This window comes from Saccopteryx leptura, chromosome 2 (assembly GCF_036850995.1).
Source record: "Saccopteryx leptura isolate mSacLep1 chromosome 2, mSacLep1_pri_phased_curated, whole genome shotgun sequence".
NCBI classification, from domain to species: Eukaryota; Metazoa; Chordata; class Mammalia; order Chiroptera; family Emballonuridae; genus Saccopteryx; species Saccopteryx leptura.
Window position 1 is genome coordinate 340,905,880 of NC_089504.1, and position 21,521 is coordinate 340,927,400.

Sequence of the window (21,521 nt, forward strand, 5' to 3'; positions counted from 1 at the left end):
CCTTGCAAGCTGTCAGTTCTACACCAAAGAGTGGAGGCCTGAGTGGCCCCAGCCAGTGGGCTGGACCAACAGGACACCCACTCCACGAGGTGCTCAGAACCATGCCTACCTTGCTGAATGCCAGCACTGAAGCGGCAGTGCAGGGGGCGGGGCCAGACTGGGCGGGGCGTGTGCTGGTTCATGGAGCCCCTCCCTCTCCTCTATCCTTGCCCAGGCTTCAAATTCGTACCCTTTGCTTCCAGAGCCTCAGTAGACAGAGTCTGTCTGTCTCTTTCAAACACACATACTTCATTTCTTTTAGACCCGGAGCATCTAGCTCCATGCACCTTTGTTGGAACTTCCTTCCCACCATCTGGGCAGAATTTGTGAGGCAGAGAGGTTACCCGGGCATTTAAAAAAAGGTTCAGAGAAGTGTGTCAGGCAAGGTAGTGTCCATCTGGGTGTCACCTGTCATGCAAAGGCTCAGGGACGAATTCCACAGGGCCACATGGCCTTTGTTTTTTTTAACTTTTTTTTTTTTTTTTTGTATTTTTCTGAAGCTGGAAACGGGGAGAGACAGTCAGACAGACTCCCGCATGTGCCCGACCGGGATCCACCCGGCACACCCACCAGGGTCGACGCTCTGCCCACCAGGGGGCGATGCTCTGCCCCTCCGGGGCGCCGCTCTGCCGCGACCAGAGCCACTCTAGCGCCTGGGGCAGAGGCCAAGGAGCCATCCCCAGCGCCCGGGCCATCTTTGCTCCAATGGAGCCTTGGCTGCGGGAGGGGAAGAGAGAGACAGAAAGGAAGGGGGGGGTGGAGAAGCAGATGGGCGCTTCTCCTATGTGCCCTGGCCGGGAATCGAACCCGGGTCCCCTGCACTCCAGGCCAACGCTCTACCGCTGAGCCAACCGGCCAGGGCCCACATGGCCTTTGTTAAGGAAGAAGAGTCGTGGGGGGTGCGGGGGACTGTGCTGGAGTCAGCCAGGAAAGGCCTGCCTCTCCTTCCATCACCTCCACTGACAGCATGCTGGAGCCCGGCCATCCTGACGGTCAGCACGGGTTTGCATTTCAGGCAATGTTGCTGACAGGCCGTCTTGGGGAAATCTCCATTATGCAAGAGAGGAGAGAGACGTTCCTTTCAACCTTGGGTCAATCAGACAATTTATCCTGCAGTGGGAGGTGCTGCATTAACTACAACATGCGCATATGCGCATGCGCACACGCGCACACACACAGCCCGCCGGCCCTTTGACTTTACTCCGCTGCCTGGATGGAAATAAACCTTTCAGACATTTCAGCCTCTCGTATTTCTTCTGGTCAGGTGATTTTAGCCCACAGAGGTCCCGTTTCATGTCCGTTGCTGTCACATCCTTATCACAGCTGGATTTTCTTCAGAAAGCCTCTGGGTGTTTCCTAAAGTATTAAGCTTCTCCAGCTCTCTGCCGGAGAGGGTGGGCTCTTTGTCCCTTCCTCCCAGCTCCAAGTTCCTAAAGCCCAAAACACCAGCATTGAGATGACTGAGGAGACTCCCAGTTTCTGTGCCCCTCCCTTCCTGCCAACCCCCAGCCAGGCAAGAATCACTCCTTTCAAAAAAGTCCACTCCCTAACCCTCCTGTCACATGCCATGGGACTTCTCCTACACCTAGGGCCTGGCAGGTAGTGACCCCAAAGAGGAAATCTAAAAAGGTGGGTGGAGAATGGACAACCTTATGGGTTGGACAAAGACATGACAGATGCCACAGAACAGAGAAAGAAGAGGTTTAAATGGCCTCTTATCCTAGTCCAGACTCGAAGAGGCAGTGCCCCTGAAGAAGAGGTTTACATCCTTGAACCTCCAGGGCAGGCATAGACTATGATGCAGGAATCAGACTGTTGGAAAGTGACCTGGGACCTTCTTCTTCTCATTAGGGACTACACTCCGACTTAGCTTCCTACCGGCCACTTCTGACCTGCCACTTCCCCTGGGTCCCAAGGCCCCAGATGCAGATTTACAGCTAGCTCCCCCCAACAGCTGGCGCCATGTTCAGACTGCCTGGAGCCACGATGTCTAGTTCTCTCCCTTATACACAGGTAGCTGAGCCTGGGGTGGGGGCTCAATGTCTCCCTAAGGCATGCACCCTCCTCCCCCAGTGTCCAGCACATAGCCTGGACCTAGACAGCCTAGGCAGGTGGGAGGAGCAGGGGCCCAGGCCTTCCTTCTCTTGTTCGTCCTGGCTTTATACATTTCCCCTTTCCCAAACAGAGTCTCTTCCTAAACGGCGTTTAGAATTCCCCAGTCCCAAGCCCTGGTGCAGGACAGGAGTCCACCTGAAATGGTCTACCTGGCCCAGCAGACAGGTTAAAGGGAGAAAAGTGAGAAAGAGGATCACTCAAAACATGCCAAGTGCTTTATGTAAGAAAGACTGGGTGGTCAGGGGATCTGACGGCCTGAGGGTCAGCTTCCTAATCTACAAAATGAAAAGAATAACATGGGCCCCGGCCGGTTGGCTCAGTGGATGGAGCATCAGCCCAACATGTGGACAACCGGGTTTGATCCCCAGTCAGGGCACACATGAGAAACGACCATCTGCTTCCCCCCCCCCTTCCTCCCCCTTCTCTCTCTCTTCCTCTCTCAAGTGGTCTGAGCATCAGCCCCAGACCAGGGGTTGCCAGGTGGATGCCGGTTGGGGCACATGCGGGAGTCTGTATCTCCTCTCCTCTCACTTAAAAAAAAAAAAAAGAAGCCCTGGCCGGTTGGCTCAGTGGTAGAGCGTCGGCCTGGCATGCAGAAGTCCTGGGTTCGATTCCCAGCCAGGGCACACAGGAGAAGCGCCCATCTGCTTCTCTACCCCTCCCCCTCTCCTTCCTCTCTGTCTCTCTCTTCCCCTCCCACAGCGAGGCTCCATTGGAGCAAAGATGGCCTGGGCACTGGGGATGGCTCCTTGGCCTCTGCCCCAGGCGCTAGAGTGGCTCTGGTCACAACAGAGCGACGCTGCGGAGGGGCAGAGCATCGCCCCCTGGTGGGCAGAGCATCGCCCCCTGGTGGGCGTGCCGGGTGGATCCCGGTCGGGCGCATGCGGGAGTCTGTCTGACTGTCTCTCCCCATTTCCAGCTTCAGAAAAATACAAAAAAAAAAAAAAAAAGAATAACATGAGTATTGAAAGGCTGCAATGATGTTTGGGGTTATAGCAAAGCAAGGGAAAGTAGGAAGGCCCAGTCCTGGAAGGAGCCAGCCCTTGGTACACATGGAAAGGAACAGGGGGACCCAGAAAAGTGAATTGAGGCCAAATTACAAGAAGGCTTTGAATGCCAATTCAGGGACTCTCGACTTATCTGACAGACAATGGGGAGCTATCAATGCTTCTGAGCAAGGGAGCGACCCATCAGAGACTTGTCCCTAGCATAGACATTAAGATGGCTCATAAAAAGGAAAATTTAGCCCTGGCCGGTTGGCTCAGTGGTAGAGCGTCGGCCTGGCGTACAGGAGTCCCGGGTTTGATTCCCGGCCAGGGCACATAGGAGAAGCACCCATCTGCTTCTCCACCCCTCCCCCTCTCCTTCTTCTCTGTCTCTCTCTTCCCCTCCAGCAGCCAGGGCTCCATTGGAGCAAAGTTTGCCCGGGTGCTGAGGATGGCTCTGTGGCCTCTGCCTCAGGCGCTAGAATGGCTCTGGATGCAACAGAGCGACGCCCCAGATGGGCAGAGCATCGCCCCCCTGGTGGGCATGCTGGGTGGATCCCGGTTGGGCACATGCGGGAGTCTGTCTGACTGCCTCCTGGTTTCCAACTTTGGAAAAATACAAAAATACAAAAAAAAAAAAAAAGAAAATTTGGAAATGTCCAAAAATAAAAATAAAAACCAACAGAAACTGTTTGTTGCATACCATCTTGGTGAAGAGAGTATTCCAGTCCCGCGCAAATGAACTTAAATGACCACAAACACTGCCCAGGAGCTGGGGAGCAAGAGCCAGATGGTGTGGTACCTCTGACCACTGACAAATCTCCCATGCTAGCCCCCCCCAAAAGTCAGCTCCAGGCCAGAGCCCATCCACCTGACATTCCTGGTAGTAACAACGCCTGATTAGCATGGCTTTTAAGCATCCATTACATTAATTTAACGTGAAAATCTAATGGGGCTTTATTGGAATTTTTTTCAGTGAAATTAACCCTGCAGGTTTCTTGCACATGTTTTCATTAGGAGCTGTAAGCAGTGGAAATCATCAGAGAATGAGAATTAGCTTTGTGGTTTTCACTCTGTCCAAGTTCCTCTGTCCCCAAGCTCCCAGGTATATGGATCTTTATTTAGCGAAGCTTCTGCCCCTACACCAAATGGTTCCCAAAAAGGACAATGATGATAGTGGGAGATTCAAGCTCCAACACTTGAATAGGTGCCTCTCTGATTCGAACACATCCCATCCAATCCCAAAGGCTGAGGTCCTAGGACCCTGAAGAATCTCAGGAGCGCCTGACCAGGCGGTGGCACAGTGGATAGAGCCTTGGATAGAGTGTCGGATTGGGATGCGAAAGGACCCAGGTTCGAGACCCCCGAAGTTGCCAGCTTGAGTGCGGGCTCATCTGGTTTGAGCAAAAGTTCACCAGCTTGGACCCAAGGTCGCTGGCTCAAGCAAGGGGTTACTCAGCCTGCTGAAGGGCCATGGTCAAGGCACATATGAGAAAGCAATCAATGAACAACTAAGGTGTCGCAATGCGCAACGAAAAACTAATGATTGATGCTTCTCATCTCTCTGTTCTTGTCTGTCTGTCCCTCTGTCCCTGTCTATCCCTCTCTCTGACTCTCTGTCTCTGTAAAAAAAAAAAAAAAAAAAAAAAGAAGAATATCAGGATCCCTAGATTCGATATAAAATAGTGTGACTCACGCCCATCCCCCACACCTCTTCTAACGGTTATCTTCCAGCTAGGGGTAGCCATGAAACCCAGTTATGGCCTAAACAGGTAGGCACAAGGCTCAGGGAAGGGTACTCTTTCTTGAATAAAAAGACAAAACTAACTAGAAATATGTCCTCTGTCCATTCATCATTCATCCTTTCCTCTTCTTCCCACCTGGAACATGGATGTAAGGTATGGAGCAGTAGTAGCCATGTTCTTCCATGAGGATAAAAGCCCCAGGCTTTTTTGGGGGGAGATGTAACAAAATGGAAAACAGGAAGAGCCTGGGCCATTGATGCATCATAGGGCTGAGCATGGTACTAGTCCTCAGCAGTCTATGCCTGAGCTTCTTACTGCTTGAAACAAACTTTATTTGCATAAGTCTCTGTTAGCCACCATTGCTTCTACTTGCAGCCAAAAGCAATCCTAACTGATAGCGCTGAATTCTGGTGCCAGATTCTGTGTGACTTTGGGCAGGTCTCTGTCTCTCTGAGTACCAATTTCATCACTTATAAAACAGAAGGATGGAACAAAACATGTCTAAAATATTTTTTAGTCAATAGACCCTAACAATTCCATCCCACTCCAATGAAATTGTGTTTCATGACAAGTTTATAAACCTAATCCAACGGGAGGTGTTCAAGACAGCAAGGTGTTCTGGAGTCCTGCCTGCTGGGTGTTGTCCCATCCCCCTCCAGAAAGCCACAAAGACATCTCTGGGGACACGACTGCTCCAAAGAGTCATTAAACCATCAGCCTTAAAGACATTAGAGGGGTGCCTGACCTGTGGAGGCGCAGTGGATAAAGAATTGACCTGGAACACTGAGGTTGCTGGTTTGAAACCCTGGGCTTGCCCGGTCAATGCACATATGGAAGTTGATACTTCCTGCTCCTCCCCCCTTATCTCTCTCTCTCTCTCTCTCTCTCTCTCTCTCTCTCTCCTCTCTAAAAATGAATAAATAAAGTCTTTTTTAAAAAAAGACAGTAGAGGGCTTTTCGGGCTGTGATACCATGTGGTTCTACCTCCGGAAAGCATCAGGTGGTTCTGGATCCTAGAAGTCAATGGGACAGGCAGAAATACAGAGCGGAGCTTCCCCCCTTCAGTGTGCACTGGGACTCCTGGGGATCCTGACAACATGCACATCCTGATTCAGCAGGTCGTGGAGGAGCCTGATTTCTAACAAGCTCCCAGCGACGCCCATGCTGCTGGCCCATGGACCACACTTTGAATTCACCGCCGCCGTTATCAGTTCCTGCCAGACCGTTGCATTGTGCTGTGGCACACCCCCAAGCGAGTGACCAGCCTGGAGCAGTGAGGCAGCACAGCCTGGGTCAGGCTGACTCGGACCCTTCACTGCGGGATTCTGAGCAGCTTGCTCAGCCTCTCAGAGCTGAATGTGAGGGCCACATGGCACAGTTCTGGGTGTACCATGGACGCTACCAGGCTGAGTCACACAGTAAAGGCAAGCAGGGGCTGCAGCTGGGCACGGCCATCCGGGCCAGCTCAGTCATCTTTCTGTAGCGAGGCAACCCAGCAAGACAGGGTCAGGGCTGACGTGGGTGGGGGGCGGGGTAGAAAGCAGGTGGTGCGAGGAAGTGGGAATGGGAGGGAGAAATTGGAGTGGGTGTGTCAGAGCATTTTGACATCAAAAGAAAGTACAAATTATATGCAAATCACATCTCTAACAATAATGTGATTGGATAAAGATGTCTCTCCCCTGACCTGAACTTCCCACTGCCCTCACAAATGCCCATCATCAAGATAGGAAGGAAATCATCACAGAAATTCAGCAACCCCTAATCCAATCTCTACCCTGACTTTGCAGGTGGCGAAATTGAGGCCCAGAGAGGTTAAGCAACTTGTTCAAGATCACACAGCTAGTCGGTAGCTAGCTGGGCAGTCCCCCAGGTCTCCTGTCTGTGACTCTGTAAGAAATGGCGACAGGGAGTCGTGGGGAGTGCTAACAGCTATGAGAAGAAACCATGGCTGAGTGAGGCAAGAAGAGCATGACAAGATGTTGTCACTGTGCCAACCAAGACAAAGGCCTTCGTGAAGCCAAGCAGCTGAGACAGGAAACAAAGCTGCCACTCTGGGCTCTCGCTCCCCAATTAGTGTCACTGTTTCTCTTTAATCCAGCCCCCACAGGTGGCAAATCTGGCCGCCTGGCTCCCTACCTGCCCGCCACTCCTCACCAGCTCCCTGAGGATCTTGGAAAAGCCAGCAGCTGCAGAGCTCGGGGGTAGCGGTGGGACCCCACCCACCTGTGCGGTGTGGGAAAAGCACCTAGACTTTGGTGTCACCCAAGTCTAGCTTCAAATCCATCTGTGCCAGATACTGGCTGTGCAATCTTAGGCAAGTGCCTCCCCTCCCTGGTCTTCAGGCTCCTTGGCTATAAAATGGACACAGAGATTCTACCATGCCAGAAACATTCAACCACACTCAAAGGTGTGATGTGTCTGGCACGAACAGGCCCTAGACACATGTGACTTCCTGCCCTCTTCTATGCCATCTGGTGATGTAGATGCAGCCCTCTCCGGAATTAAATTATTCAGAAGCCACATTACTCTTGGGAGCCTGGGATGATATTTTCTTAGCACTAGCAGATTTTTTAAAAGTTAGGATTAAGGGCCCTGGCTGGTTGGCTCAGTGGTAGAGCGTCGGCCTGGCATGCGGGGGACCCGGGTTCGATTCCCGACCAGGGCACGTAGGAGAAGCGCCCATTTGCTTCTCCACCCCCCCCCCTCCTTCCTCTCTGTCTCTCTCTTCCCCTCCCGCAGCCGGGGCTCCATTTGAGCAAAGATGGCCCGGGCGCTGGGGATGGCTCCTTGGCCTCTGCCCCAGGCACTAGAGTGGCTCTGATCGAGGCAGAGTGACACCCCGGAGGGGCAGAGCATTGCCCCCTGGTGGGCAGAGCATCGCCCCTGGTGGGCGTGCCGGGTGGATCCTGGTCGGGCGCATGTGGGAGTCTGTCTGACTGTCTCTCCCCGTTTCCAGCTTCAGAAAAATACAAAAAAAAAAAAAAAGTTAGGATTAAGGTTTACTCAAGCCAAGATCAAAATGAGGGTGCCTTTCTGAGCTCAAAATGGAAGACAATTTAAGAGAGACTTGGAAATTGCTTAGTCAGACTGGCCAGAAGTGGGCTTGTGTCCCATGGGGCAGTGTGGGGACTAAAAGGCTCAGTGAGGCCACCCTGAAGCACTGACCAGAGGCCACAGGGCCGCTTGGTGGCCCAGGTCAGAGCGAAGCAGGGCCCTCGATTCTACTGAGTGCAAAGGACATGCAGAGCAATGTGGGAGAGGCAGCTGGTGGCCCACTGAGTAATTCCAGGCCTCCTTGCCTCACCCCAGCTGGGCCCTTTTCTGTGTTCAGCGGGCCAGGGGCTCACCCCTCCCCTTCACGTAAACCTCTCAGATTTCAGCCAATCTTCAAGGCCTTCTCGGGTGCCCAGGTCCTGGCCCTCTCAGGCTAGGTCCTTCTGCACTAGGATCAGCTCCTGCTCTGTTGTTTCTCCCCTGAGCATGAGTCTTCAAAGGGTTGGGCCATGTCTTACTCTTCCCTGTGTATACTCCACTCTGGTTGGCTGACAGCACTCGTGCCCCACACCACCCTGGCACCTGCCCTGCCTCACCCAGAAAGATGGGGATGCCAAAGCCATGGTGGCCCAGGACCCACCTAGAATAATGGCAGAGTACTTCCTGGGTGTGCCCAGCAGTGAGACCAGAAAGAGCTCTGCATTTGACTCTTGGCCCAGTGTTGCTGCCACTGTGCTGTGTGACCTGGGGCTCTCACTGGCCCTCTGTGAGTCTTATCTGTAAAATGTAGTGGTTGTATGAGATGTCCCCAAGGTTCCTCCTGCTTCTGCCGTCCTAAGCCCCTCACCACCAAGCCCTCACCCCTCAGCTCTCAGCCCGAAGGGAAGCTGAGAAGAGGGGAGGGGAGGGGAGGGGAGGGGAGGGGAGGGGAGGGGAGGGGAGGGGAGGAGAGGAGAGGAGAGGAGAGGAGAGGAGAGGAGAGGAGAGGAGAGGAGAGGAGAGGAGAAGAGAGGAGAGGAGAGGAGAGGAGAGGACGCCTGCCCTGAGCTCTGGGCTTCGGCCACACAGCGCTTGTGGTAATGTGAGAAATGTGAGCAGAGCTGACACAGGGCCCTGTCTCTGCTCCACACCATCCAGCGAGCCCTGTGGCCGGGGGCGGGGGGGGGGGGGAGAAAAGGGAAGCCCCACACTGGTTTAATTGCAAAAAAGCCAGTTGGAAATATAGAGCTGAGAGCTAGTTTAAAGGAAGGAATGGTGCTTATTTGAGTGGCTATGCAAATTGATTGCTGCAAGACTTTGGGAAAAACTGATTATCCGACTGTGTGAAGAAACGGGACAGAGAATGAGAAGAGGGAAGACTCCACCTTCTGCATTCTCATCCATCCCTCAGAAACTAGACCCTCTGTGCTCTCCCAGCCCTGCAAAGCAGAACGAGTTCTGCCCACATCGCAGAGATGGCAAACCAAGGCCCGGGGAGGTTGGAAACTGCTAAGGGTCACACAGCAAGTTGGAGGCACAGCCAATTTAGACCTGTCTTGTCCTAACAACCTAGGAAGTCCCTACCCTCATTCTCAGGGTAGTCACCTTAGCTCACTGGCCTGGCTCTCTCAGTCCTGCTACAGGAGCTGCCGTTGACTCTTCCCTGGAGGAGGGTGTGGTGTGCAGCCTCCAAGATGGCCGCCAGTGAGTCTCATCTCCTGGATCATGTCCTTATGTAGTCCTCGCCACACTGTATAACCAAGGGGACATGGCAACATTGCCACCTCCACTTTGTTCTCTCTTGGTTGCTCTGGGGACAGCCTGCCACCATGTTGTGAGGACCCTCACGCAGCTCTGTGGAAAGGCCAACACGGTGAGAAAGTGAGGCCTCCTGACCACCCCAGTATGTGCCAGGCGTGTGAATGAGCCATTCCAGAACGGGGCATCCTTGGGCAGCTTCCCCAGCCCACTCCAGCCCTCCGGTGACTGCGGCCTTGGGCCAGCATCCTAACTATAACCTCACAAGAAACCTAGAACCAGAGGCCCCCAGCCAGGCTGTTCCCAAATGTCTAACCGTAGAAACTGTAAGAGATAATAAAATGTCTGGCATTGTGTTAAGCCTATGAGTTTTGGGGTGACTTGTTACGCAAGAAGGAACAGAGCAGAGCAGCAGGGTCCCTCTACCCCATGGGGTGGCTTTCTACCTGTGGGCCCTTATGACCTGAAGGAGCTCAGGGATCTGAGATGGGAGGCTGGGCTCTTAGGGTTGGCTTCCAACAAAGAGAGAGCCATTCTTGTGGCCATGGAACAGTCCAGCACCTCCTCAGCCACTCCTAGGGCCCTGCGGCCTGCAGATCAAGTCCACGCACCCTAGCAAAGCATGCAGGCCCTGGCCTTGTGGTCTGGTCTCACCCCTCTCCCACCAAGCATTCCAGCCACAGCTCCCACGCCTGGCCCACGCCACATCGGGCCTCTCACTACTCCCTGGACAGAAACGCCCTCCCGGGACTGCACATCTCTACACACATCATTCCCTCAGCCGGGAGTATGTGCCTCTCTTAGTCACCTGGCAAACTCCCGCTGGAAACTTCAGCCCTCTGGGAAGTACCGACCACCACAGGCGGCCCGGCCCTGTCACTCCGCCCCTGCACCCACGGAACTCAGGGGTGCCTGGTTTCACCTCTCCGTCTCTCCCCCTAGACCAGCGGTTCCCAACCTGTGGGTTGCGACCCCAGGTTGAGAACCGCTGCCCTAGACTGTGGTCCTGAGCACAGGGCCCTGTCTTCATCCACAGGCCTTTGTCACATGGCTGGGCCTGGCATGCAGGTTCTCCCAATAAACTGCTTTGTTGAGTTAACGAATAAATAAATGAACCAATGTGGCCTTGAGAAATTCGCTCTTGTTCTCTGGGGCTCCGTTACTCAGCTCTAAAATAGGAACACCATCATCATCAGCAGCAGCAGCAGCAGCATCCCTTCTCTGCTTACTTCACAGCCCGTCGATCCGGTGGGACAAAGGATGTAAACTGTGAAGTGTGGTACATCCACCAGGAAGTCTCCTTAACTCTGCTAGGACCTGACGTCACCTACACCCTGCGTGGCCGCTCTGTTCCCTAACCCAGGTTTCACAGGGCCTTCTGGGAGAAAGGCAGAATATTGTCCCCTTCCTGTTTCCTGCCTCCTTCCCTCTCCCTGGAGCAATTCTGCTCCATGATGTCACCCCCGACTTCCCCAGTAGTATCAAGAGGCCCCTCGAGCCGTGATCTTCTCCCCTCCTTTCTTTTTCGCCTCTCTTTTCCACGAGCAAACTTGAGAAAAGGTAACCATTCTTCCCATTATTCAAATAGCATGGAAATTACCTACTTGGCATTCCTCTTTGACACGGAGCCTTTAATTAGCCACTGGTTCCCATTCCCCGGGTATTTCTCCCCGCTCCGCAGCTCCCTCGCTTCCTCACCCCTCCTGCTCCTTCCATTAGCATCCTAATCAGCGATGCCCAGGCTTGTAGGGAAGAGAGAGAAAGGGGTTGGTGGTTTCCAGAAAGAGTCCATTCATGGCTGAAGCGGAAGAGCCTGGGTTCCGGTCTCTGAGGCTGTCACCAACTCTCCGGTGACTTTAGATATCTGTAGGGTTACGCACCAGTTGGGAGCAGAGTGGGACTCACATCAAGGCTTTGGCCCCAGTCCAGGTCCCCATCCTCAGCTGCACAAAGTATCACCCGTCACCTTGTTTCACAGCCGCCTCTCCCAGACGCACCTCACCATAGTGCCTGCTCTAGGTAGGTTTCTCGTTCCTAGCGCTTAGCCCCACTGCCCCCGTCCTTATTGCTTGAGATCCACACACCCTGGGACCGCAGGGAATGTGGGGGGGATGTGGCACCTGATCTGTGGGGGTCAGTCCTCAACCTGGTCCCCTGCAGGTCACCACTGTGGGATGAATGAGAGACTACGAGTGGCGCTAGGTGTCGTGAGCCTATGAGAGTGGGAGCTGCCGTCCTGGCTCTCATGGAACTGGCCGACTGATTGGGAAAACTAGACTGTCACACAGGACGCCAGCACAAGTCAGAAAGGAGGCACAGACGCCAAACAAGCACTGCACTTCTTGGTCTTGGATGTATCTATTAAGATAACAGTAGCTGCAGCCTTGACTGGGTAGCTCAGTTGGTTAGAGCATCGTCCCAATATGCCAAGTTTGTGGGTTGGGTCCCCAGTCAGGGCACATACAAGAATCAACCAATGAATGCATAAATATAGTAAGCGGAACAGCAAATCAATGTTTCTCTTTATTTCTTTCTCTCTCCCTTCCTCTCTCTCAAATATCAATTAATTAAAAAAAAATTTTTTTTTTAAGATAACATTGGCTGCTACCACAGGTAAACCCTGCAATCTCAGTGCAGGGTTTTATCTTGCTTTAGCCTTTATCAGAAAGGCTAAAGCAGTACTGGGCTGGGGAGAGGGGAGAGGACACGGACTGCCCTGCAGTCACGGACGGACAGGCTGAGAAAGGTGCTACCGTGCTCAACACGCAGCTTCCCAGGCCACCCTGGGCAGGGGTATTTGGCTGGAAAACGAGGAAGGACAGAAACCACCCATCCAGGCCTTGCCCGCCTTGGCCCTGAACGCACCCCTCCAGCTCGCATTCCACCAGCGAGGACAGACTAGGAAACGCAGCTGCTTCCTGACAGTGTCTCCACCCTCCGGAAGAGGAGCATGGCAAGATGTCTCTGCCACGCTAAGCCTTGGTTTTATTATCTGGGAAATGGGGGCAGGGAGGACTGGATTAAATATCTCATTTTGCAAGTGAGCAACTGAGGTTAGAAAGTTAAATTACTTGCCCATGATCACAATGGCACATCAAAAATCCTAGGTTTATGGAACCCTCGAATCTATGATAATAATTATAACTACCACTCACAGAGCACCTTCTCACAGAGACCCTTCACACAGATTGTCTCTGCTTCTCACAGCTTCTGTAAATTGGGTATAATTGTCCCTATTTTACAGAGGAGGACATTGAAGTACAGAGACAGCAACTTGCTCAAGGCCACTTAATTGCAAGTAGCAAAGCCAGGAGTTGACCTTACCCTATGCCATTGTCTTACAGAACAGCTAACACCGAACTCTCCTTGAACAGGGACCAAGGCCCCAGGCAACCCCGTGTCTGTCCCCTTGGAAACCAAATCCCCTGACTGTCACTCACCCCACACTCCTATGTGGGAGGTCACATGCCTGTGCAGCTACCACTGTCAAGAGCCAGCAGAGGTCCAGAGAGGCTGAGCCACTGCCCCAGGTCACAGCCAGAGAAGGGCTATATAAATCAGGATTGTAACATTCTAGGTGGGGTCCTTGGTTGTTATGGTGCCTTCAGGGACAGGGACTCAAACTCCATCTACTCTGTTGCTCCACAGCCTCTCGTGTAAGTCCCCTCATGGCCTACTATGGCTGTTCCAGTGCTCGTCATTACTTCTGCATGGCAGCCAGCAAGAAAAACAAACAAACAAACAAAAAAACGAGAAGAGAAGGTTTCCTTCCCTTTAAGGACACTTCCTAGAAGTTGCATGTGTCATTCCTGCTACCATTCAGTTATCCATAACTTGGTCAAATGGTCACACCTAGTTGCAAGGAAAGCTGGGAAATGTAGTCTTTACTCCGGGTGGCCATGGGCTGGATTCTTTTTTTTTTTTTTTTTTTTTTTTTTTAAATAAATTTTTATTGATGTTAATGGGATGACATTAATAATTCAGGGTACATATATTCAAATAAAATATGTCTAGGTTATTTTGTCATTAAATTATGTTGCATACCCCTCACCCAGAGTCAGATTGTCCTCCGTCATCCTCTGTCTAGTTTTCTCTGTGCCCCTCCCCCTCCCCCTAACTCTCCCTCCCTCCCTCCTGCGTCCTCCCTCCCCCCACCCCTGGTAACCACCACTCTCTTGTCCATGTCTCTTAGTCTCGTTTTTATGTTCCACCAATGTATGGAATCATGTAGTTCTTGTTTTTTTCTGATTTACTTATTTCACTCCGTATAATGTTATCAAGATCCCACCATTTTGCTGTAAATGATCTGATGTCATCATTTCTTATGGCTGAGTAGTATTCCATAGTGTATATGTGCCACATCTTCTTTATCCAGTCTTCTATTGAAGGGCTTTTTGGTTGTTTCCATGTCTTGGCCACTGTGAACAGTGCTGCAATGAACATGGGGCTACATGTGTCTTTACGTATCAATGATTCTGAGGTTTTGGGGTATATACCCAGTAGAGGGATTGCTGGGTCATAAGGTAGTTCTATTTGCAGTTTTTTGAGGAACCACCATACTTTCCTCCATAATGGTTGTACTACTTTACAGTCCCACCAACAGTGTATGAGGGTTCCTTTTTCTCCACAGCCTCTCCAACATTTGCTATTGCCCGTCTTGTTGATAATAGCTAATCTAACAGGGGTGAGGTGGTATCTCATTGTAGTTTTGATTTGCATTTCTCTAATAACTAATGAAGCTGAGCATCTTTTCATATATCTGTTGGCCATTTGTATTTCTTCCTGGGAGAAGTGTCTGTTCATGTCTTCTTCCCATTTTTTTATTGGATTGTTTGTTTGTTTGTTGTTGAGTTTTATGAGTTCTTTGTAAATTTTGGATATTAGGCCCTTATCTGAGCTATTGTTTGAAAATATCAGTTCCCATTTAGTTGGCTGTCTGTTTATTTTGATATCAGTTTCTCTTGCTGAGCAAAAACTTTTTATTCTGATGTAGTATGGGCTGGATTCTTAAAGAGGAAGAAGAGAATTAATATAGGAGGCCCTGTAGTCTCTGTCACAGAAACTAGTGAGGTTCAGCTCCTAGGCCAAGCACTGGGTCTGTGACAACACTGCCAGGGTGATGGAGACAAGGACTGCAGGCTTGTGGCACCTGACCAGGCAGTGGTGCAGTGGATGGAGCGTCAGACTGGGATGCGGAGGACCCAGGTTCGAGACCCTGAGGTCACCAGCTTGAGTGCAGGCTCATCTGGTTTGGGCAGGGCTCACCAGCTTGGACCCAAGGTCGCTAGCTCGAGCAAGGGGTTACTTGGTCTGCTGAAGGCCCGCGGTCAAGGCACATATGAGAAAGCAATCAATGAACAACTAAGGTGTCGCAACAAAAAACTGATGATTGATGCTTCTCATTTCTTTCCGTTCCTGTCTGTCTGTCCCTATCTATCCCTCTCTCTGACTCTCTGTCTCTGTAAAGGAAAAAATAAAATTACGGGTCCCTAATTGATTCCTCCCTCTCCATAGCCTTGGCTGATATTTCTGGCTGTAAGAACTCCTAGGCAGGGGAGCTAACAGCCAAGTAAATTTGTGTGTGTGTGCGACCTACCGAGTCAGACAGAGGGACAGATAGGGACAGACAGCCAGGAAGGGAGAGAGATGAGAAGCATCAGTTCTTTGTTGCAGCACCTTAGTTGTTCATTGATTGTTTTCTCATATGTGCCTTGACCGGGGGTGGGGGTGGGGGTGGGGGGGGGGGTACTGCAGACCAAGTGACTCTTTGCTCGAGCCAGCAACCTTGGACTCAAGCTGGTGAGTCTTGCTCAAACCAGATGAGCCTGCGTTCAAGCTGGCGACCTCGGGTCTACCATGGCCCAGTCCGACGCTCTATCCACTGCGCCACCACCTGATCAGGCCAGCCAACTAATTTCCAAGGAGGATTATCTGGCTTCCACCTGTGTGGCTGGTCTCTCTGGGTGCTGAAAGTGTTTGTGTCCTCCTCCCCACGAGCAAAGAGAAGGGCTGGGCCCCCTCCTCTCTCACAGACTCAGTCCCCTCAAAATTTTCTCTGCAGAGAGAGAATGAAATGGGGTCCCAGGCCCACTCCCTTCGCCTTCCTTGTAGCCTCAGAGTGATGGGTGATGCTGTGCGTTACGTTGACTGGGCCACGGGGCTCCCGGACATTTGGTCAAATGTTATTCTGGGTGAGTCTATGAGTTTTCTGGATGGGATTAACATTTGAATCAGATAAATAAAGCAGATTGCCTTCCCTACTATGAGTGGGCCTCATTCAATCAGTTGAAGGCCCAAAAGATTGAGTGAGAGGAAGCCCTTCCCACCTATCTGCTCGATCTAGGACACGGATCTTTTCCCGTAGTTAGACTCAAAACATTGGCTCTGCTGGGTCTTGAGCCTGGAGGCTTTCAGTCTGCAACTCCACCATTAGCCCTCCGGAGTCTCCAGCTGGCCGACTCCAGCACCCAGCCTCCGTAACTGTGTGAGCCAGTTCCTTATAACAAATAAATAACTGAAGTATGTAATAACTGTATATAAAACCTCCATCTTATTGGTTCTCTTTCTCCAGAGACCCCTAACTAATCTGCACACCCATTGAGGACCAGGTCAACTGGGGTCACCCTGCCTCCCCTGAGCTCTACCCCTTCTCAGCGGAGGGTGCTGCACAGGCTCCTTAACCTACCTCTGCCTTGGCTTCCTCACCTATAAAATGGGGTCATGATACCTGTCTCATGGGACCAACACAAACATTGAATTAAATGAGAATACTCAAGTTAAAGGTCTGGCACACAGTAGATATTCAATTAACCTTAGCTTCCCTTGCCCTGTCCCCAAGCAGGACAAAGCCCAATGAAACTGGCAAGAGCAGGAAGTGACTATATGCTTCTGGCCGTAAAGGTTATCTGGGATTCATGTTTTTCACAGCATGTAGCACACAAAGGGACGGCAAAATGCCCCTCTCAAGCCAGTCTAAGGTTTACACGTTCCCGAGACGTTCCCCCTCTTATTCTGCCCTTCAGGGCCTTCTTCCCATCTGAATTCTTGCTCACCTGGAAACATGGCAGGGGTGGACTTGGTTAGGGCTGACCGTGGCTATGTCCCCAGCCCCACATATACCCCAGGTGTGACAATGACACCCACCCCCTAGAGGCAATCAGGATTCTGTCCCTGACCTTCCCAGACCCGCCATCCTCTGGGTTAAGAGAGAACTGGGGTGAGAGGGAGTGAGGTCCCATCAAGGTGCATCGGTGTGAGAGCCTTTGACCCATCATGAAAAAAGCTGATGGTGCTTTGAAGATGCATTTCTGTCCCCTCTCTGAGGACAGTACCCAGGAGAGAGGGCTCTGGTCCTGCTTTGTCACTAACAGGAACTGAAGCCAGTTCTCAATTCCCTCATCTGCGACACAAGGCAGATCAGATGACCTTCACGATCCCCTCCAATCACCCAGCATGGAAGCAGGGGATATTTGTCCTCCTGGGTACACCAGCACCCACGTCTCCTTCCCTTTAGCACCCACCCTTCCTGTTCAGAAACCCCCAACTCTATGTACTGGGGACAAAGGCGAAGTACACCTCTGGTGGAGCAACCTGGCCAAGCTGGCCTTCAGTGGCCAGCTCTGTGTCCTCTTCCCACTCCATGGTAGAGCCTGGGTTCCTGCTGCCCCCAAGACCAGCCTCCCCACTTCATTTGGATCAAGGAGGCCCTTATGAACCTTAAACTGAATTCCTTTCTGTTAAGTTGCCCGGAATTGGCCTCCACAGCTGCACACAGACACCCTGACTGAGCCACGAGCCACGCCTCACCCATGCCCATGCCCTGACGGATAAGCCCTGTTCTTTTTTTTTTATTTTTTTTAATATTTTTTTTTCCTTTTCTTTTTTTTTCTATTTTTCTGAAGCTGGAAACAGGGAGAGACAGTCAGACAGACTCCCGCATGCGCCCGACCGGGATCCACCTGGCACGCCCACCAGGGGCGATGCTCTGCCCCTCTGAGGCGTCGCTCTGTCGCGACCAGAGCCACTCTAGCGCCTGGGGCAGAGGCCAAGGAGCCATCTCCAGCGCCCGGGCCATCTTTGCTCCAATGGAGCCTCGGCTGCAGGAGGGGAAGAGAGAGACAGAGAGGAAAGAGAGGGGGAGGGGTGGAGAAGCAGATGGGCGCCTCTCCTGTGTGCCCTGGCCGGAATCAAACCCGGGACCCCAGCACGCCAGGCCGAGGCTCTACCACTGAGCCAACAGGCCAGGGCTAAGCCCTGTTCTTTAAGCTGGCACACTTGCCCAGCTGCCCATCTCTGGGTTTTTCTGTCCTACTCCTTTCATTATCAACTACCAATGTTTCTTCCCTCTTTTCCTCTTCGTAAGGAAGGAAAAGAAGAGGTAGTAAATCCAGAACAAACAACACTATTGAGAGGTATAACCTTAAAGGTAGCTCCCCTCCAAAAAAGAAATCGTAACCAAGCGAACTGTGGCGCTTTGACTTAGACAGTGTTCCCCGCACACGTAAAGACGCGCCTTTCCTGGGGCAACTCAGGGGCTCCCTCGGCTGATTCAAGTCCAAGTTACCCGGCAGCGCAGTGTCCTCGTGTTTTATGAGATTTTGCATTATGTGAATTTGACACTGTGATATAAAGATATTAATAAAGTCTCACTTTATATGCAAAATTTGAAATAATGTGTATCCCAAACCGTCTTTTTAAGTGTGAAGAATGTTGAAGCTGGCAGGCCCAGCGAATTGTAAGCTGTGTTTGCGTGCTCGCCACACGGCAACGCCACTTTAGCTGATAAACAGAAACACCTACCCCACCTTTGTCAGGATTTGTATTAAATTATGCAAGTTTCTGAATTATACAAGGCCTTCTGGAGAGTGTGTCCCACATGTGATGCGACAGGTCTAGTGCTCAGAGTTCCGGCTGTGGAACCAGAGCGTGGGGATTGGACTCCTGGCTCGACCACTGTGTGATCTTGGACGAGGCACTGAACCTCTGATGCCTGAGTTTCTTCGTATGTGCAATCAAGATGACAGTGCCCACCTCTAGGGAGCTTATGAGGATTAAACGCATTCTTCCATGCCATGTGCTCAGAAGATGCCTGCAGCCATCTCCTCTCAGGGACTGGGGGGTGCAGGAAGGTGTCAACGCGCACGCTGTGAGGAGTGTGAGCTGCCTTCTGAGCAGAAGCAGGTGCAGCCGCACTCTGCAAAACCCTGGCCCCTGGGGACCCCACACAGCTAGGAGCACAGCTACTAGAGACTTCTTCACAAAGGTAAGAAGGGAGTTCTATTGATATCACTGTGGCACCATCCCAGGGACATCACTGCCCCTTCACGCTTTAAGGCAGGGGTCCCCAAACTATGGCCCGCAGGCCACATGCGGCCCCCTGAGGCCATTTATCCGGCCCTCGCAGCACTTCCGGAAGGGGCACCTCTTTCATTGGTGGTCAGTGAGAGGAGCATAGTTCCCATTGAAATACTGGTCAGTTTGTTGATTTAAATTTACTTGTTCTTTATTTTAAATATTGTATTTGTTCCCGTTTTGATTTTACTTTAAAATAAGATATGTGCAGTGTGCATAGGGATTTGTTCATAGTTTGTTTTTTTTATAGTCCGGCCCTCCAACAGTCTGAGGGACAGTGAACTGGCCCCCTGTGTAAAAAGTTTGGGGACCCCTGCTTTAAGGCAATGGTACCTACCACCCAGACACTTGACCCTGACAGGCTGTGTGCTCTCATGCAAGGAATACAAAGACATCTAGTTTCCTTAAAAGCTAACCCAGCACTAATAGGACCACATCTCTATCCAAAAGAGAAAGCAGAGTAGGAGCCCAAGTCCCCCAGAACCAAGCTTCTGGCCAGCACCTCCATGTTTCAAAGCCTACCTCTCCAAAGTGGCCGGGAGCTTACCCGGGAAGAGCAGGGACCAGGGAGGCCGCCCCAGAGGGCAGGGGAGGTGCTACAGGTCAGCTGTGGGAAGCAAACCCAAGGAGCCAGGAGGTGGAGTAGGGCTGGGGGTGCAGCAGGTCAGGCCGGGGAGCAGCTTGCACAAAGGTGTGGAAAAGAGAGGGCACTCGGCACACTCAGTGGCCAGCAGCTCCATGGGAAATAGGAAGATCGTCAATCAGGGCCTCACTCACTTCCAGTAAAATGGTTTCGGAGGCAAGAGAGAGAGGCTCAGCGGACCTCGCAGAGGGGCTCTGGCAGACTGGGGATGCCTACAGGATCGTCTTCAAAAGCATTAAATAAAGTATAGCCAATCCCTGGTCTATAATGGTTCAACTTACAATTTTTCTACTTTACCATGGTGTGAAAGCGATACACATTAGGTAGAAACCATACTTGGAATTTTGAATTATGATTTTTCCCTGGGCTCAGGATATGCCCCACTCTCTGGCATGATGCTAGGCGGGTGGCAGCGAGCCGCAGTGCCCGGGCAGCTACGTAAGTCACCGGGGAACAGTGGATGCTCCCCAGTTTTAGGTGACTGTGCCCAGCTGGAAGGTAATGCGAGTGTTCTCTGTAAATGTGCTGTAAATGCACATTTACAGCAGGTTAGGGTAAGCTGTGATGATCGGGAGAGTAGGTGTAGTAAACACATTTTTAATTCTGATATCTTCCAACTAATGTTGTGTTTATTGGGATATAACCCCACCCGAGGGCAAGGAGCATCTATACATAAAATTGCAAAGGTGACCAGTAATTAGTCATAGCAAAGTAGTTATTAGCAAAAAAAAAAATTTCATAAATGTGTGCTATAGTAATGCATCTCTTTATCAATGTATTAAATGACAAGATCTAGTGACAGAGAGAAGTGCTGGAAAAAACGTTTATCAAGATATTAAAACAACTGTAGCACAATATGAAAGTGCCCATGACTTCTGCTAGTGACAAATCCTAATTCTAATTCTGCCACTTGGTGCCCACGTTCACAATAAGGGAAATTCTCCATTGCAGTTAAAGGTTAGTGAGAATAAAGATGTAACTTGTTCACATCCGAGTTCAGAGACCCTCCCCCCAGAATTCTCTCCACATTCCCCTCGACACTCCAGGACACCAGGAGCCTCAACGCTGGCTCCATTCCAGCTGCAAGACCTCAGGTGAGAAACCCCACTGTCCGGTGCCTCAGTTTCCTCACAGCTTTGAGAATCAAATGAGTTGATGCACATAACAGTCAGAACAGTGCCTGACACAAAGTAGGTGGTCACTAAAAGGGTTATGGTCAGCCCCCTAAGACAATGGGGAAAGCCACTCCCAGTGGGGGACATTATTTACTAACAGAAGGTCACGTTAATAAGCACATGAAGCACAATTAGCAGAGTTATTTCAATTCTGAGGTTTGCTTGACTATAAAAGCCTCACATTTGTCCTTCCATGATTTCTCTGCTAATTACAACTGTGGCCGTCTATCGCAGCTGCCACAGACGCCTGGGCTGGCTGCATCTAAAGTAGTTGTTAAAGTGGCATAATGGCGCGTGCTGACTAATTGGCTATCGTGCCCAGGATAAATGGAGTCAGGCGATGGAGGCTGGCCAAAGCCTGGCCCTAGGACCCCGAGCTGCACAGCCCCAGTGAGCTCCCAGTCCCCAACCTACCTTCCCAAGTGTCCCCCTAGGATGAGGCCATGAAACAATGTAGGGTGGCCCTGGCTGGTTGGCTCAGTGGTAGAGCATCAGCCCAGCGTGTGGAAGTCCCAGGTTCGATTCCTAGTCAGGGCACACAGGAGAAGCAACTACCTGCTTCTCCTCCACCTTCCCCTCTTTATTCTCTCTCTTCTTCTCTCTCTTCCCCTCTGGTAGCCATGGCTCAGTTGGAGCAAGTTGGCCCCAGGTGCTGAGGATGGCTCAGTGGCCCCACCTCAGGCATTGAAGCAGGTCGGTTGCTGAGCAGCGGAGCAGCAGCCCCAAATGGGCAGAG

General features: G+C 51.5%; 1 pseudogene; it reads left to right on the plus strand.

Moving 5' to 3' along the window:
* LOC136392308 (cyclin-dependent kinase 16-like) overlaps positions 1-21,521 on the plus strand; it is a 142,303-nt pseudogene that overhangs the window by 20,307 nt on the left and 100,475 nt on the right.